Genomic DNA, 16,190 nt, shown 5'->3' with positions numbered 1-16,190 from the left:
ATGGCCTTCATGAGTTCTGAAAGCAGTCTTTGGAATGTCGACTTCCCTCATGCGAATTTGGTGGTAGCCCGAGCGAAGATCCAGCTTAGTGAAGAATTGAGCCCCATTGATTTCATCCAGCAAATCGTCAACCACCGGGATGGGAAATTTATCTTTGACTGTCAACTTATTGAGGGCCCTGAAGTCTAGACACATCCGCCACTCCCCATATTTCTTGAGCACCATGACCACCGGTGATGAATAAGGACTAATGCTGGGACGAATGACACCTGCTTCCAAAAGTTCCTTGATTATTTTTTCTATTTCATTCTTTTGGGTGAACGGATATCTGTATGGGCACACATTTGGGGGTTGGGCCCCTGGAACCAAGGTGATGCTATGATCATGTTCCCCTCTTGAGGGTGGAAGCTCATGAGGCTTGTCAAAGACCGGTAGATGGTTATGTAAAATCTGTTGCATCTCAGGATGAATCGGCAAAGACTTGGTTTCGAATGAATGGATGGCATTAAATTGAGCTATAACTCCATGATGGCCCTTTTTTAGCAATTTTTCCATCCTATGCGAGCTAATGATTGAGGGAGCTCCCGCCTGGAGTCCACGGAGGGTATGTGTGGAGTTGTTCTGCTTAAAACTCATATATAACTCCTGGAAATCCATTGTGATTGGCCCAAGAGTGCGAAGCCATTCAGCACCGAGGACAATGTCGCACCCTCCCATGTGTATGGCAAACATGTGGGTCTTCAACTGATAATCCCCCATTTGAAGTTTGACATTTTCATAGTGGCCTTCACATTTCATTGTGCCCCCATCCGCAATTTGGACTTGGAAGTTAGAAACTGCGCGTACAAAACAATGCACTGCTTCTGCGACTTTTTGATGGATGAAATTATGTGTACTTCCACTATCAATAAAGACTACTACTGGGCGATGTTTAATAAAACCTCTGATTTTGAGAGTTTGAGGTGAAGAAATCCATGCCAAAGCATGCAGCGAAATAACTGGTTCATTAGGGACATTGTCCTTTTGGTTGTCCTCTTCCACCACCTCATGTTCCTTCAGTGGTGGATCTTCCTCCGATGAGCTGTAATCAGTGGCATCAATTTGAAAAAATTTGGGCTCCTTGCATTTATGACCTGGGGAGTATTTTTCATCACAGTAGTAACATAATCCTTGCTTTCTTCTTTCGGCCATTTCTGCAGGTGACACCTTTTGAACCTTAAGTGTTTGATTCATGCTGTGAGCCTATGGGGGGCGACCCTTAGCGGTGAAATTTGGGCGATTGTACTGAGTTGCTAACGCACGTTCCACGTTACGAGCTACCTTACAAGCCTCCGTCCATGTGGGAGGGTGGTGCAGTAAGACGTGGGCTTTTATGGCTTCTTTAAGACCGCTAATAAAACATTCTGTGTAGAACACATCTAAGAGACCCCTAGTGCGGAAGGCTAAGGCTTCAAAGGCTGTAATATATTCATCCACTGTGCCAGACTGTCGGAGCTTAGTAAGACGACCCAAAAAATAAGATTCCTAGTCAAAGCGTTTTGTAAGAGCTTTTTTGAAGGAGTTCCAAGTCCTAAAAGGTCCATTGCAATGTTGATGCCATTCCCACCATTGCCACCTTTCATTGTCCAAGTACATGCTCCCCACCATAAGCTTAGTCTCATTATCTAAGATTTTATTCAGATTGAAATACTGCTCCATTTGTGCTATCCATCCTGCCGGGTGATAACCATCAAATTTATGCATATCCAACTTGGGAGGTCGCGGATGGGATTGTTGGTGGGGGCCCCCGAGGTGAAGAGAGTGGCTAGACTCACCCTCACTGTGTCCATTGCCAATATACGCCTCCTCATGGGCTTCCTCCTTGCCCGTCGGGATTATGCTCGGGATCATGCTATTTAGTCGGTCAAGTTGAATGTGGAGGGATTGCAAGGATTCTTCAAGTTTGTCCATCCTTTCATTGGCCATATCTTGAGCTCTAGTTTCTACCATGCACCGACCTGATGTTCTTGAAAATTGGGACCGCCTGAAAAAAAATAAAAAAAAAATAAAAATAAAAAATAAAAAAATAAAAATAAAATAAATAAAAATAAATAAATAAATAAAAAATAAATAAATAAAAATAAAAAATTCACTAAGAATTGAATGGTACCACCGTGCTCAGCTCGTCGTCCTGATTCTGATGGGCTAGATCACCAATAAGCGCCCCGGGAGATCTCAGACTTTTTTTTTTTCCTGAAAACTCCTAACGGAGTTTTACTCCTTCCTTATGAATACTGTAGTCGCCAAATCCTCAAAATGTCAATGCGGCCAAAAGTCCTGCAAAAATTATACCCTGGTATAGGAACCCCACACAACTACTCAGATCTGGTGGATCTGAGAGATCTGAATGGCAGATCGGATAGCTCTGGGCAGCGGAACAGACTGCTGCTACGGATCTGATGGATCTAATAGATCGGAATGGCTGGTCTGCTAACTCGGAACTGTGGGACTGATGTCTGCTGCTGCTGCACCTCTTTGCGCGCTGATCTGGCAGAGATGATGCGTGATCCCCAGATAGAAAAGGGAATTATGGTCTCGAGGAGTGTCAGGTGCTACAGATCGCAATATACATAAGGGTCTGACAGTAGTACTTGACCCAATGTTTCAGGGCTCTAACTAAGGAGGATCAACCGTACCCTTAGCTGTACAACCCGACTACCTTATCGTACGGGCGAGTAATCTCTCCGAGTGTTGTTCTCGGTGTACTGTAGCAGCAAGACGGCCGACGATTTATCTATGGCGAGGTTACAGAGGAGCTAAGGGCCTTCCGATATACCCAAAAGGTACTTGGAAGATAGTCCGTACGCGGTTCTGTCTAATGCGCCACTACTCGAAGGGGTACCCATAAGGGTTATGAGGGAGTCCAACAAGCATGACCACCTCTTGTATTTCTTGTGTGCATGCCTCCCCAAATCTGCAGGTTTATGCACTCAATGACAAATCCCGTGGTTTAAAGACGCCGGAACACGTCTCTAGCCAAAAAACAAATTGCTAAGAAATGCAGATCCCACTGGCCCTGGAAAGTGCTTTGATACCACTTGTTATGCTCTTAACCTACAAAAAGATACCCAAATACAGAATATGTGAAGAAAGATACCCAGAACATAGAATAGTGAGAGACAATAGCAAATATTTTATTATTCAGAAAGCAATGTTCACTGGCCTCTTCGAGGGGGCAACCTCCAATAGAGCAGAGCTCGATACAAAAATAAGACACAATGCTCCTCGCAGGGAGTCTCTATCCTTTATATATGACTCATACTGTAATACCAAGGATCAATACCATGGGTTTTATTAATACCATCTATCTAATACTACGGCCCATTTGCAACTAACTGTGGTCCCGTCATTAATTGCGGGTTAACCACTTACAATTATTAATATGGGATTTATTGACTCTTGACTATGACTTGATCCCATTACATAAATAAGGGGGTTAGGGTGGGACCCTAACAAGCAGTGCAAAAGCTCCACAACCCCTGGTTAGGGCTGCGCGAAGGCGAATATAATAAGTCGCGAAGGCCTCGCAGGTCAGGAAAGTGTGTGAAGTAACCTGCGCGAAGGTATTCACAGTTGGACTAAATCAACCCCTCAGACATCTCAAGGGTGTGGAAACTTGGTTCCAGCATCCCCCCATACTGCTTCAGGTGAGACCTCAGTCTGCGCTCTGGAGGCTGTTGCCGAAAGGGCCAGTAGTACAAGGATTTGTTTGGCTAAATAACTCTGAAACTAGGCCAGGCCCCATCAAGCCAACATGTACAGTCGATAGCATAGAGAAATTTCGATTTGTTAGTCTCATGCTCTGCTTGGGACCTAGCCACTCTGTTGATAGTCAACAGTAGCAATCTCAATGTGAGATCTCACACAGTATAAATCTCAATCTTGCTGCTCTTGGATTTGAGGGCTTCTAGGCAATGTTCGGCAAGTATCATGGATATTCTTTCCCCAATTCGTCATGACCCATATAAGTTGACTGGTTCCCCTCTCTGGGACAGTCTTGTGATGAAGTAGATGTCTGAAGTTCCTAACTCTAGCTCCTGGTCACCAATGATAAATATTTCCTGATTTATGTCCAGAGACTAATCAGGTATCGAAGTAGCTTAGGTTGAGCCTGCATCTCTGGTGTGAGAAATAACTTGAGGATCCCATAGTTCCTTAAGGCATCCAAGCAATTTGGATCATTCAATGCTTGAGTGTCCACATCTTCATGCTCACGTTCTTTCTAGTCTACCATTTTCAATTATTCTTTCCTGCAAAAACCATGTATTCAAGTCAATCAGTTTTGGCAAGTAAAATTTGGATTTAAATGGTGGATTTCATGGAAAAAATGGTTTTTTCTTTGTGCACGGCACCGATGCACCTATTTTAAAAATAGTTGCGACGACGGCACAATTCCGTGCCCAGAAGTCGCGTCGACCGAGGGAGAATTTTTTTTGCCAAAACCTCCCTCATAAACCCAAAAATGGATAAAAATAGGAATAAACAGTATGGAAATGGAGCTTAGGGACATGGCTCTTACCTACAACTGATGGCTCGGCAAATGACCTCCCGGATCTCCCACAATTTGCTCCGGAAAAATTAGGGAAAAAGTGGGTAAAAAGTTCTTCACATCAAGGTAAATGGTAAATGGTAAAAAATATTTACTTTTCCCTCCTTTTATTCATTTTTTCATGAAATATTATGGTTTTTGAGTATTTTTGACCTATTTTGCCTCAAGAATTCGATAATTCACTTTACCTTTTTTTTGCACAGCGACAGGTGATGGATGTTTGACGATGGTGCCGAGTCATGTTTCAACTCTTTTCCAACCCTTTAAACACAAAAGGATTGTTGAGCTCTTGTCATTTTGAACTCATTAACGGATGTGAAATGTAATGCACCCAGTATACATTTACCCCTTTTTTGGGCTGGGATGGACTATTTACGAAAAAGTATTCCTTGACTGAAATGGTCAAGCGGTTCTCTCAAGTATCGCTTTCTACCTTTTCGGGCTTGAGAGACACAAATGTATGAAAAGGGACCATGTGGAGTTTTCTTTTCCATGTCTTTTTCAGACTTCCTAAACATGAAAAATATATCGAGTTTCACCTTTGTCGGACTTGTTAAAGTATTAAACGCCATCGGATTCATCACCATGACGAACATGAAGCCTCTCCTTCCTAGGGATCATTAAACTTACTAGGTTGGATTCATCGAAAGGATGGACTTAAAGTGCAAGCATATGTTATCCCCTTCAAGCTTGCAATTAAAAAATAATTTGGGTACTTGCCAGGAATGGTGGGGGAAAATTTGGAAATTCAATTAGATGTGTCGGCAACTCACTCTTGAACATGACACTTTCTGTTTCGTGTCGGGTTGGGATATCCTCCTTTTTATCATTGACCTTCCTGGGTTGGGACATTTATTTTTTCCTTCCATTTGATCTCTGCCATGTCATCATGACCAGCAATCCTATGGATCCAAAAGCTACCAAACTTCTAGTCATGTCACCGATATGTTCAAGAGTTGTCCTTTTGCAGTTACACTTACCCCTGATTCTCTATATCATCCAAAATCATTTTTCATCCCTTTGTCTCACATTGATGATGTGGGATACATTATGGCCCTCCTTCGACATGGTCACTTCCTGTCAACTTCAACTCATTATCTAGGAAGTTGACCAAAAGACTCCCTTCCAGTACCTTAGAGCTTGCATCATGGAAAATTTTAGGGGTGAATATTCGCCCTTTGGCGAAATTAAGGGGTTTTAAATTTCGAGTGGGCGAATATTTTGTATCATAGTACATTTTTACAAATCACCTCAAATAGCCCACCTTATTTTAAGGGAGAGGGTAAAAAAGGTAAATTTAGCCCTTGAAATTAGGAGTTACAACCTTCCATTCGCCTTAATTTTCAAGAATAGGTTTTATTTAAGTGAATCCTATGGGCCAAATACCATATTTATAAAAGAGGTATGGTAAATTAATAAAAATATAAATAAATGAGAGGTATGGTAAATAAATAAAACATTTTTTATATTTACTCCATAAGTCTCCTTATATACATGCAAGGGTGTAAACATATAAAAATATAAATGAAGTGGAGGTATGGTAAATAAATAAAACCTATTTTTATATTTAGTCCATAACCCTCTTTCTATTTATGAAGGCTCAAAAAAGAGGTTTTATTTAAGTGAATCCTATGGGCCAAATACCATATTTGTAAAAGAGGTATGGTAAATTAATAAAAATATAAATAAATGAGAGGTATGGTAAACAAATAAAACATTTTTTTATATTTACTCCATAAGTCACCTTATATTTACGAACACAAAAGATGCTTTATATTTAGGTGAAACCTATGGGCAAAATATTATGGGCCAAATACCATGGGCTAGATTATTATTAATACCATGAAAAAAAAACATTATTAACCCTAATATTAGTATTAATAAAAATAAAAATGGAACATGGTATTAACCCATGGTATTCACATGGAATGTAGCCTATTTAAATGGGGGAATTAAACGAGCATAGATCCATCTTTACTCTGGATCTACTAAGCCCTGAGAGGGATCAAATATCATGATATGCAAACCAGCATAGAGTGAAAAAATATTTGATCCCTCTCGGGACTTGGTGGATCAAGAGTAAAAATGGATGTTGTAATTTAATGTATGTTAAACATTTTAACTTGGTTAAAATAAAAATCAATTATTAATTTTATTAATTTTTATAAATTACTAATAGTAATTTTTAAGATCTAGGTTTATGATAACCCATGGTATTCATGTGAGCACAGACTATTTAAAGGGGAAATTCTGTCATCTTAGATCCATCTTAATTCTGGGTCTACCAAGTGCTCAGAGGGATAAATAGATTTCATCCCCCTAAGAGTGGTAGATGTGGAGTTAAGATGGATATAGGTTGGTTTTTATGATAATGAAAATATTAAATAGACTTAGGAAATTATATTGTAAATACATCTTAAGGTGAATGGTTAAAGCTACATTTAGTCACTTTACAAAATGTAGTAAAAAATACCAATATCTCCATTAATATTGGTTTTTAACTTTTTCTGATTTAACAAAAAAAAATCAAAACAATGAAACCTTATCACTCTTTCCGCATCACCCTCACAAAAGATTTCTCACTATTTTTCAAAAATTCTCAATATGATATCTTCATGAAAATGTTTAGGTACTGATGTTGGATTAGTTGTTTGAAAAATAAGCTGGTTTGTACAACCTTTCATCTTCTGTGCTATTCTTAGTTTGTCTTAATGATCTGTAGGGGTTGGATCCATTGCACCATATTTTCCTAAAAGGTGGAGATTGTTCACCAAAAAGGAAATTAATCTACATGTTACAACGTTGTTAAAAAATGCGAGACCTATGAGGGTAGTGAATTATGCTAATAAGCAATTTAGATTGGGAGAGACGTAATTAAATTTTATTATTTAATTGAATGTTTCCAATTAAAATAATAATAAATCTACATTTATATATTCATATATTTATTGGAAGGATTCTCACAATGGTCACTTCTTTCAATTAGATACCCTTCAAGCCTTTGGGATACCTAATACTTTCTTATATAATATAGTTGGGGCTTGCTACTTGTTGGCATGTTGGGGTAAAAAAACTTGATGGGTGTGTGTGTTTTTTTTTATCTTGTAGTTGGAGTCTATGGAATAAGAAAGAAATTTGATGACTTGAAAAAAGTGGTAGCTTGACAAAAGTTGTAGAGAAAAGATTAATCTCTCCTACCTTGACAGAACTCGTTGTCGATATCAACACCTACAAGAACTTTGTTGTGGAATATTATCAAAACTAATAGAAGGATATGAAAGAGTGTATTGTAAGAACCTTGACAAACACGACCACTGAAACTTGGAACATTGTTTGTAGGAAGAGAAAATTATGTTTCTTTTTTCCAAACATGTATGTTAGTATATTACAGTTTAATGAATATGCTTTCTTATTATCATATGTGGTTTCATACTTTAACAAAACATTCGCCAAGACTTCACAATGTTTCATTATTCAGTAAAATATTTGCCAAGATCTTACAAGATTTTATAATTTAGTGAAAGATTCTCCATCACTGTACAAGATAATATAATCTGGTGAGAGATTCGCCAAAAAAATTATATATACATATTATATTATTGATAAAATTGCCTCCCATTTTTGCTATGTATCATGGGGATTAGGCCATTGATTATACATATAAATTTAGGGTGGTCTTAAAATTTTCCCTGGCTTGCATGCCTTAATGGCAAGTTCTTCGCACTTGTCGACAAGTTCACATCATTGGCTTTCGATTGGGTGATTTCACAGGTGTTCGACTACGATTCCTTTATTCACATTCCATGAATTGTGCTGATAGTACCTTGAGGACCATTGTCATTATTGGTGGTTTCTCTCGTGCTTGTTAACAGTTTACATCATCAACTGGTAATCAAGCGATTTTCTAACATATTTGATGTCCACACATCCATTCACATGTTAGAATATATACTTTGATCGGGTCGTGTTGGAGTGCAACACCCTCGACTCAGATTATAAAAGTCCAGGTTGCAAGGCGATGTGACATGATCATGTTGATATACATGTCTCTTTCAGATGGGTGGTTACGACCATACCATGAGTTGTCATCTGTTATCCTTCTCGTTATTGGATGGCTGCAACCACACCTTGGTTTCGTTATGATCCTTTCTGCTAGATGGTTGCGCCCATACCTGGATCCATTTACATGATCATTCTCTGGATGGCTGCATCCATACCATGATTCAAGTATCATTTGACAAAGTTTTCAGTTATGTATATTTATTTGTACTTTCTTGTAGGTTTTTCTACGGCAGACTTTGGTTCGCCACACTGATTCATAAATCATTTCATCCCTCATTCTAGTTCAGCCTTCACGCTTTAGGGGGCATCTATTAAATAGAATTTTGTCACTGTTGTTACACATTAATTTGTCACTGTCCTCATCTCAGTCCCTCTGCTGTGTCATGTGTCAAATAAACATGTTCATATCTTCCCACTCATGTAAGAAGATTAAGCAAATGCTCTCTGATGCTAAAGATTGACCCTTTTTTACTAAGTTCCTGCATCGTCGCTAGTAAACCCTTAAAATCCGCAACGGTTCTCTATCATGCACTGTATCATTGCGACATCGTAGCTAGTCCCCAGTTCATGACCTTCGGATCCAGATTTGGCGAATTCGTTCCAACAGTCGGCCTTCTAGATGTCTCTAGACTTGGTTGTTGGGTCAGTTTGGGTCGCCCTTCCCCCTCTGGCATGGTAGTTCCGTCTTTTGTGCTACTTGCCTTGAGGATAAGCTCCCTCTCCCTCATTTCATGGAGGCTCCTCCTCCTATAAAATCACTCACCATTGCTATGATCTGCCAGTTCCTTATTTGCTAGTTTTGAGTTCTTTTGGTTGTACAATCTTGTTGCTGCTTTTGAGTTTGGTACATAGTTTTGGTGTGAGTGTAACAAGTGTGGGATTGCTATATAGTTTGCAAGAAGGTGTGGAGTGCTCTTAAACTTGTGTTAAAGCTTGTGAATAAGAAAGAGAGAGATATTGCTATTTGGCAGATCCATCTTTGAGAGTGAATGCTTGAAGAAACACACTGGTTGGACCCTATAAGAAAGCTTGCAATGTCAAGACTTGGTTGTAAGCTTTGCTCTTGATTTATTATTAATACAATCAATGATGATTTCCTATGTCTTGTATGTAATTTACTTGATAGCTCATGATTTCTTGACTTTATGAGTAAATAGATCATTGTTGTTTCTCGGTTACGTGCTCTGTTGTTTCTTTGTGGTGTTTCAGGTTGATTGCTCATTAAGGAGAAGGAAACGGAAGCTGGAGCAGCGCAACGGAACTTCATCAACCACCGGTTTGAGGTAGGCCTCCAACGATGACTATTTAAGGGAATTAATTGTTGTTTTGTCCTTGCTGTGACTAGACCCACTCTAGGGCTAGAGGGGTTGCCTCTATCTGCAGAGGGAACACTTTCTTGCATCACAAGTTGGCAACTCCGCTGGGGAATCCTTTGCATGTTTCTTCTCTTGTTTGCTCTTGTTTTGGTTTTGATTTGGTGTCTCTTGAATTTTGGGGATAAACTATCAGTCTTTTCGATTACCTGGGTCAATCTGGGAAATCCCTCTATTGTCTATAGGATTGACTGGTTTTTGTTTGGGAGTTTCTTGTTCATCTATCATTGTTTTTAAGATCATCACTGAAAATAGTTTAACAGTCGTGCCGACATCGCTTTGTCTCTGTTGTAAAGTTTTGTGCGTCGCTAAATCCTGTCGTACAGTCGCGATGACTGCAATCGGCCTGTTGCGTAAGAGACATGTACTCTCATGATGATGTCACTCTGTTGCTACAGCTAGTTGCTAATCATCCCTAGTTGCTGGTGTTATACCCATGACGATTCGTGTAAAGCTGTTTTTACAACTTTACCTCCTGAATCCATCAATCTTGTTTATCCCCTGCTGTTTCTTGTCTCTCATTAGCTTGTTTTGATTGCTTTTGGTTAAGGTACTGTCTCTTTGTTTTCATTTGAGTGAATCTTATGTTTTTAGACCCCATGACCTAGCTTTCTTAAGCATTTCAAACCATTTTCTTGGGTTGCTTGTCTATCCAAGGTTCATCTGCAACCTTCTTATTGATTTGCTTGAGGCTTTTTCCTTTATGATTGATTTTTAGTGTCGGTTATTGAACCAATTTTTGATATTGATTCAATTTCTTCACTACCAAGCATAGATCACAATTGTTTGGATTGATCAGTTCACAGTTGCTTTTTTGTATCTTTAAATTCAAAAAAAAAAATCAAAATTTTGCATTCATTTAGCATACGAAAGTGAAAGTACATATGCATTACGAATTTTCATGTTTGATAAATTGGAAAGCGAATTTTAATCTTTCATAGTAGTATTGATGCATCGTGAGATTATTGTATTGATGCATTGTGTTTCTTAGTGTTTGCATTCACTTTTCTATGTTTGGGAATGAACTCTCTACCTTTCTGTAAGTAGGTGTTCATTGAAGTAAAAGATGCTTTACTCATTCTAGCTGCATCCTAGGTTTTTGTATACATACGGTAAAGCCTGGAAACTGAAACATAATTCAAGATCAACTCTAAAATGAAATTAATGAACTTAACAACGCATTGAAACATAACGCACATTATTTAGAGGTCTAGGCGAGAGACGTACTACAGCGTCATTAAACCTAGTCACTATTGCTTTCACTTAAGGTTGGGTGATTCCTCCTTCTGTGACTCAATAGCTGCTAGTACGGACTTGTGCTCCCAATACCGTCGAGTATATGTTGGGAGACCCCACTAGGTTATCATCCTATATCCTTAGAAAGCCATGTCTACTACCTTGCAAACCGTAATGCACCGAACACAACATTCGGGAAGATCGACTGTCGTATGGAAATTCCTTGGTTTTCATATGATTGCCAAGGTGTATATGTAGTTTTATGGATTGTTTGGTAAACCTTTTGCCTAGTTCTCCAGAGTAGTCACTTTCGTTCCTTTTTAGACTCCTTAAAAGAAAAGGTCCATCTGAGCACTTGTCCTTTCAAGCTCATTAAACCTTGAGAGTGATAGAGTCACCTTTTCGTCCTTTTCTTGACTCTTGAAACATGAAAAGGTCAAGTTTTGTTCCTGTGTCATAAAATTTACTACCCATGAAATATTCCTGGTAATAGTTCAAGTTCTTAGTTGTGATAAGAGTGTTTCTTAGGTTCGTTCCTAATGGCGACAGTCCCCGAGTCTACCTATCAAGGTCTTCCCCCAGATGGAACTCCTCGACTGTTTCCTCCACTTGGAAATGTTGATGCTCCATATATGGCAACACTGTCCTTGCCTAGGTTAACCATCGGTTTGACCTTTTGGTTGTTTTCAACCTCAGTGGTCCCGAGTGTCATGGCTCATGTTCCATCATCTCCTTCATCCAAACCATGATACAATGATTCCAAGGTTGAGCCTACGCCTTCTTCCCCTGTTTCTTCCTCCTCATCTCCTCCTTCGCCTGGTGAAAGTTCCACATCTAGTAACCAAGAGACTAAGAAGAAGAATAAGAATATGAAGAAGAAGAAGAGGTTTGATAAACGTGAGGCCACCTGTGTAGCTATTGCTCCGAGTACATCTCAGGTCGGACCACCTCCTGCTCCTCCACGGAAGGTTAAGTTTCCTTGTAAATTGTGCAAGGATGACCATCTTCTTCGTGATTGTCCTGTTATTCCAAGGATATTAGAAGTATGGTCTCACGTTCTGGCTCGTCCCTTGTCATCCTCTGAAGCTCATACGATGCTACCCTATCAACTGGCAACGGTAAGAAGAAAGGGAAGATTCGATTCCCCTGTAGACTGTGTGAAGGCAACCATCCCCTTCACCTTTGTCTGCTCATGGATAAAGCTTCAACTGTTTTGGAAAGTCTTACAACTTCTTCGCCTCCACTTCCAGTTGGTTATCAGAGGCTCTCTTCACACCCTCTCCCGGTTGACAAAGATATTAACTTAGATTCTTCCCTTGTCCACCCTTCTCTTCCCGAACCTAGCTATGCTTAGCCTGTTCCTGACCAACCATTGGTAAAAAAGAGTGTCGACTTGGATTCAACACCTGTTGATCACTCTGTTACGGAAGAGCATCATGATCACACTGCTCATGTTCTTCTCGTCTCGTCAGATTCTCCTAAGTCCGAGAATGACCCTCCTATCCCAGTTGATTCGGAGAGTCCTTCTTCGGTTCCTGTAGAGCATGGAGGCAATCATATGATACCCCCACCAAGTAGTTCAGTCATTTCCTTAACCTGGATTCATTTGACTGCATTCTTGCTTCCATCCTATGTGCCTTTCTAGATTATAGTATATGCCTATGATAAGGCAGTACCTGGCACTATCTTAGATGAGGGTGCGTCGGTTAGTCTCATGCCTTTCACTACTTGGAAAGCTTTGGGTTCCCCATAGCTTGTGCCAGTCATGCAGAATTTGTTGGCATTTGATGGAGGAACTAGTCAACCTTTGGGGATCCTTCCGAAGTTTCCTGTTACTTTGGGAGGCAAAACCATATATATATAGACATAATGGTTGTCCAAGGTGCTTTCTATTTCTGTCTTCTCCTTGGCCATGACTATATTTATGCCATGGGGGCTCTTGTTTCTTCACTTTTCCATGTGGTTTGTTTTCCGCACGATGGAAGAATGGTGACTATTGATCAATTGTCATTCTTTAGTCACCCGGTGCCTCCTGTACCACCATCATCCCCCATCAGTTCTTATCCGCAAGCAGTACCTTCCTTGCCACAGGTCAATTATGTGGCTACCCGTTCCATCTCTGCATCTACTGATGATCATGCAGATGGTCTTGTACATCATGTACTGGGGGCATTGGAACCTGATCTGTCATTTGTGCCTCATGACATGTGTTCCTCCCAGAGTGCGTCTCTTCCATCCCACGAAGACCTCTTAGGAGCCATGTTCTCATATGGTCAATGAATCAAGGAGTGACGAAGATAGTTTGTTCTTGTCTCAACCTTGTTAAAAAATGAAAACAGGGGTGACGAACATAGTTCCCGATCTTGTGTCAAGCTCCTTAAAAAATGAAACAAGGAGTCCCGAGGAGAGTTCTTATTCCTGTGTCAACTCGTTAAAAAATGAAAACCAGAGTGTGGAGCATAGTTCCTTGTCTTGTGTCAAGCTCGTTAAAAAATGAAACAAGGAGTCCAAGGAGAGTTCTTGTTCCTGTGTCAAACTCATTAAAAAATGAAAACCAGAGTGTGGAGCATAGTTCCTTGTCTTGTGTCAAGCTCGTTAAAAAATGAAACAAGGAGTCCAAGGAGAGTTCTTGTTCCTGTGTCAACCTCGTTAAAAAAAGAAAACCAAGGATCATGGAGCATAGTTCCTTGTCTTGTGTCAAGCTCGTTAAAAAATGAAATAAGGAATGTTGAGGATAGTTTGACCTTGTGTCAAGCTCATTAAAAAATGAAACAACGGTTATGAAGATAGTTCTTTTACTGTGTCAACCTCATTAAAAAATGAAACACCTCCTTTTCCAAATCGAGTCTTTGATTAAGATCTCGTAAAATCCGAGTCGAGTCTTTCCAAGATCCTCGAAAGTGAACCTTCATTCCATCCACCTCGTTGAATGCAATGAAGCTTGGGGGGCATGTACCTCGATTTGCATTATTATGCTGGGGGCATGCGAACTTATAACAAGCATAGTTTTTTGTTTCAAGCTTGTGTAAACATGAAACCGAATCCAAGCAGAGTTCTCCATGGTTCAAGCTTGTGTAAAAATGAACCCATCCCTGATTTACATCTCGTGATTGTCGTTTTTATCCACTAAATTCTGCTAGATGAACCTTGGTTGTTTCATTCCATCACCACCATCTCTTTGGCTGATCATATGCTTTCACTTGGTTGTTTTTTCCCTTCCTGAGGAACCATAGTGATGAGTGGCTTTATTAGGCAGTCTCTTGACCATTACATGTTTTGAGCAGTTCCACCATTGTAAGAACTAGTTGTTACCCTTTATACCACTCGTTCCTCCAGGATGAGTCTCCTTTAAGCTTTTTTCTGACTCGTAAAAGGTGAAAAGATTGTTGAGTTAACCCTTTTGACTCGTTAAATGGAATAAAAGGCCATCCACTTTCAGCTCTTTTCCGACCGTATAAATGCGAAAATATGATCGGGCTTTTGTTGTTTCAAGCTCGTTTTTGGTTATGAAACGTCGTGTCTCTGATCACTTTTTTACTTTTTCGGATTGGGACCACTAATTATGAAAATTACTCCTTCATCATAATGGTCAAGCAGTTCTCTCGGGTATTATTTTATACTTTTTCGGGCTCGAGAGACACAAATGTATGGAAAAGGACCCCCCTGAAGTTTTCTTTTCTGTGTCTTTTCCAAACTCTCTAAACATGAAAAAGACTCTGAGTTTTCCCTATGTCAGACTCGTTAAACCCTGACGACATTGGTCTTGTCACCATGACAAGACTCGAGCTTCTCCTCCCTAGCGCTAGTTAAACTATCACTAGGTTGGATTCGACCCAAGGTCGAACTTATATTGCAAGCATATGCTATCCCCTTCAAGCTTGTTTTCAAAAATTATTGGGGTACTCGCCAGCAATGGTGGGGGAAAATTTGGAAGTCATAATTGGTTACCTGTGGCAGCTAGTCACTCTTGAACATCGACACTATTGCTTCTTGTCAGGTTGGGATATCCATGCATCGTCATTTGGCCTTCCGGGGTTTTGGGTTGCCATTTAGCCTCATTTCATCTTATCTATGTTGTCTCTGTTGAGCCTCCGATCCCTTGGTACCTGAATGCTGCCACCTTCTGAAGTCGTGTCACCGACATGTTCAAGAGTATAATCCTTCTGCAGTTCACATCCTTACCTCCTCCCCTGATACTCTGTTTCACCATCTACCACTTGTTCCTTATCTCATGTCGTTGATGGGGGAAACATTATGGCCCTCCTGCGATGGATTGTCTCTTGTCGATGCCAGCTCATTATCCAGGAGATTGATCTAGAGATCCCCTTTGGTACTTTGGAGCTTGCATGCCTCAATGGCAAGTTCTTCGTGCCTGACGATAGACTCTCGTCATTGGTCTTCGATTGAGAGATTCCATGAGTGTTCGACTTCAGCTCATTTTTCACACTTAGTGGATTGTACTAGACAGTACCTTAAGAGCCATTGGCATTAGTGGTGGTTTCTCTCGCACTTGTTAACAATTTTCATCATTGTCCGATAATCAAGTGACTTTCTATCATGCTCGACCTCAACACATCTGTTCACATGCTATAATTTGTACTATGATTGGTTGGGTTTCAATACCCCGGACTAAGATTACACGTGTTCGGCCTACGTGGATTGGTTCGTGATTAAATATATGACTCTTTGATGGATGGTTTCAACCATACCTGAGTCTTCATGGATGGCTGTGACCATACCTTTATCATTATCATGGTCTTACTAGCTGGATGGCTGCGTCCGTACCACAGACCAAGTTTTATATGTCTTTTGGATGGCTGCACCTGTGCCTAGACTACATGTATTTTACTATCAGAGATATCAGTTGTACTTGCACCTACAGGTTCTTCCAGGTGGTGTTCCAGTTCAGACAGTTTCATAAAGCATTTCAC

Source organism: Pinus tabuliformis, chromosome 9 (genome assembly GCF_031772625.1).
Source record: "Pinus tabuliformis cultivar Carrire ecotype Pingquan chromosome 9, CPIR1, whole genome shotgun sequence".
Taxonomy (NCBI): domain Eukaryota; kingdom Viridiplantae; phylum Streptophyta; class Pinopsida; order Pinales; family Pinaceae; genus Pinus; species Pinus tabuliformis.
The sequence above is the reverse complement of the archived record's forward strand: the minus strand, read 5'-3'. Positions refer to the sequence as shown.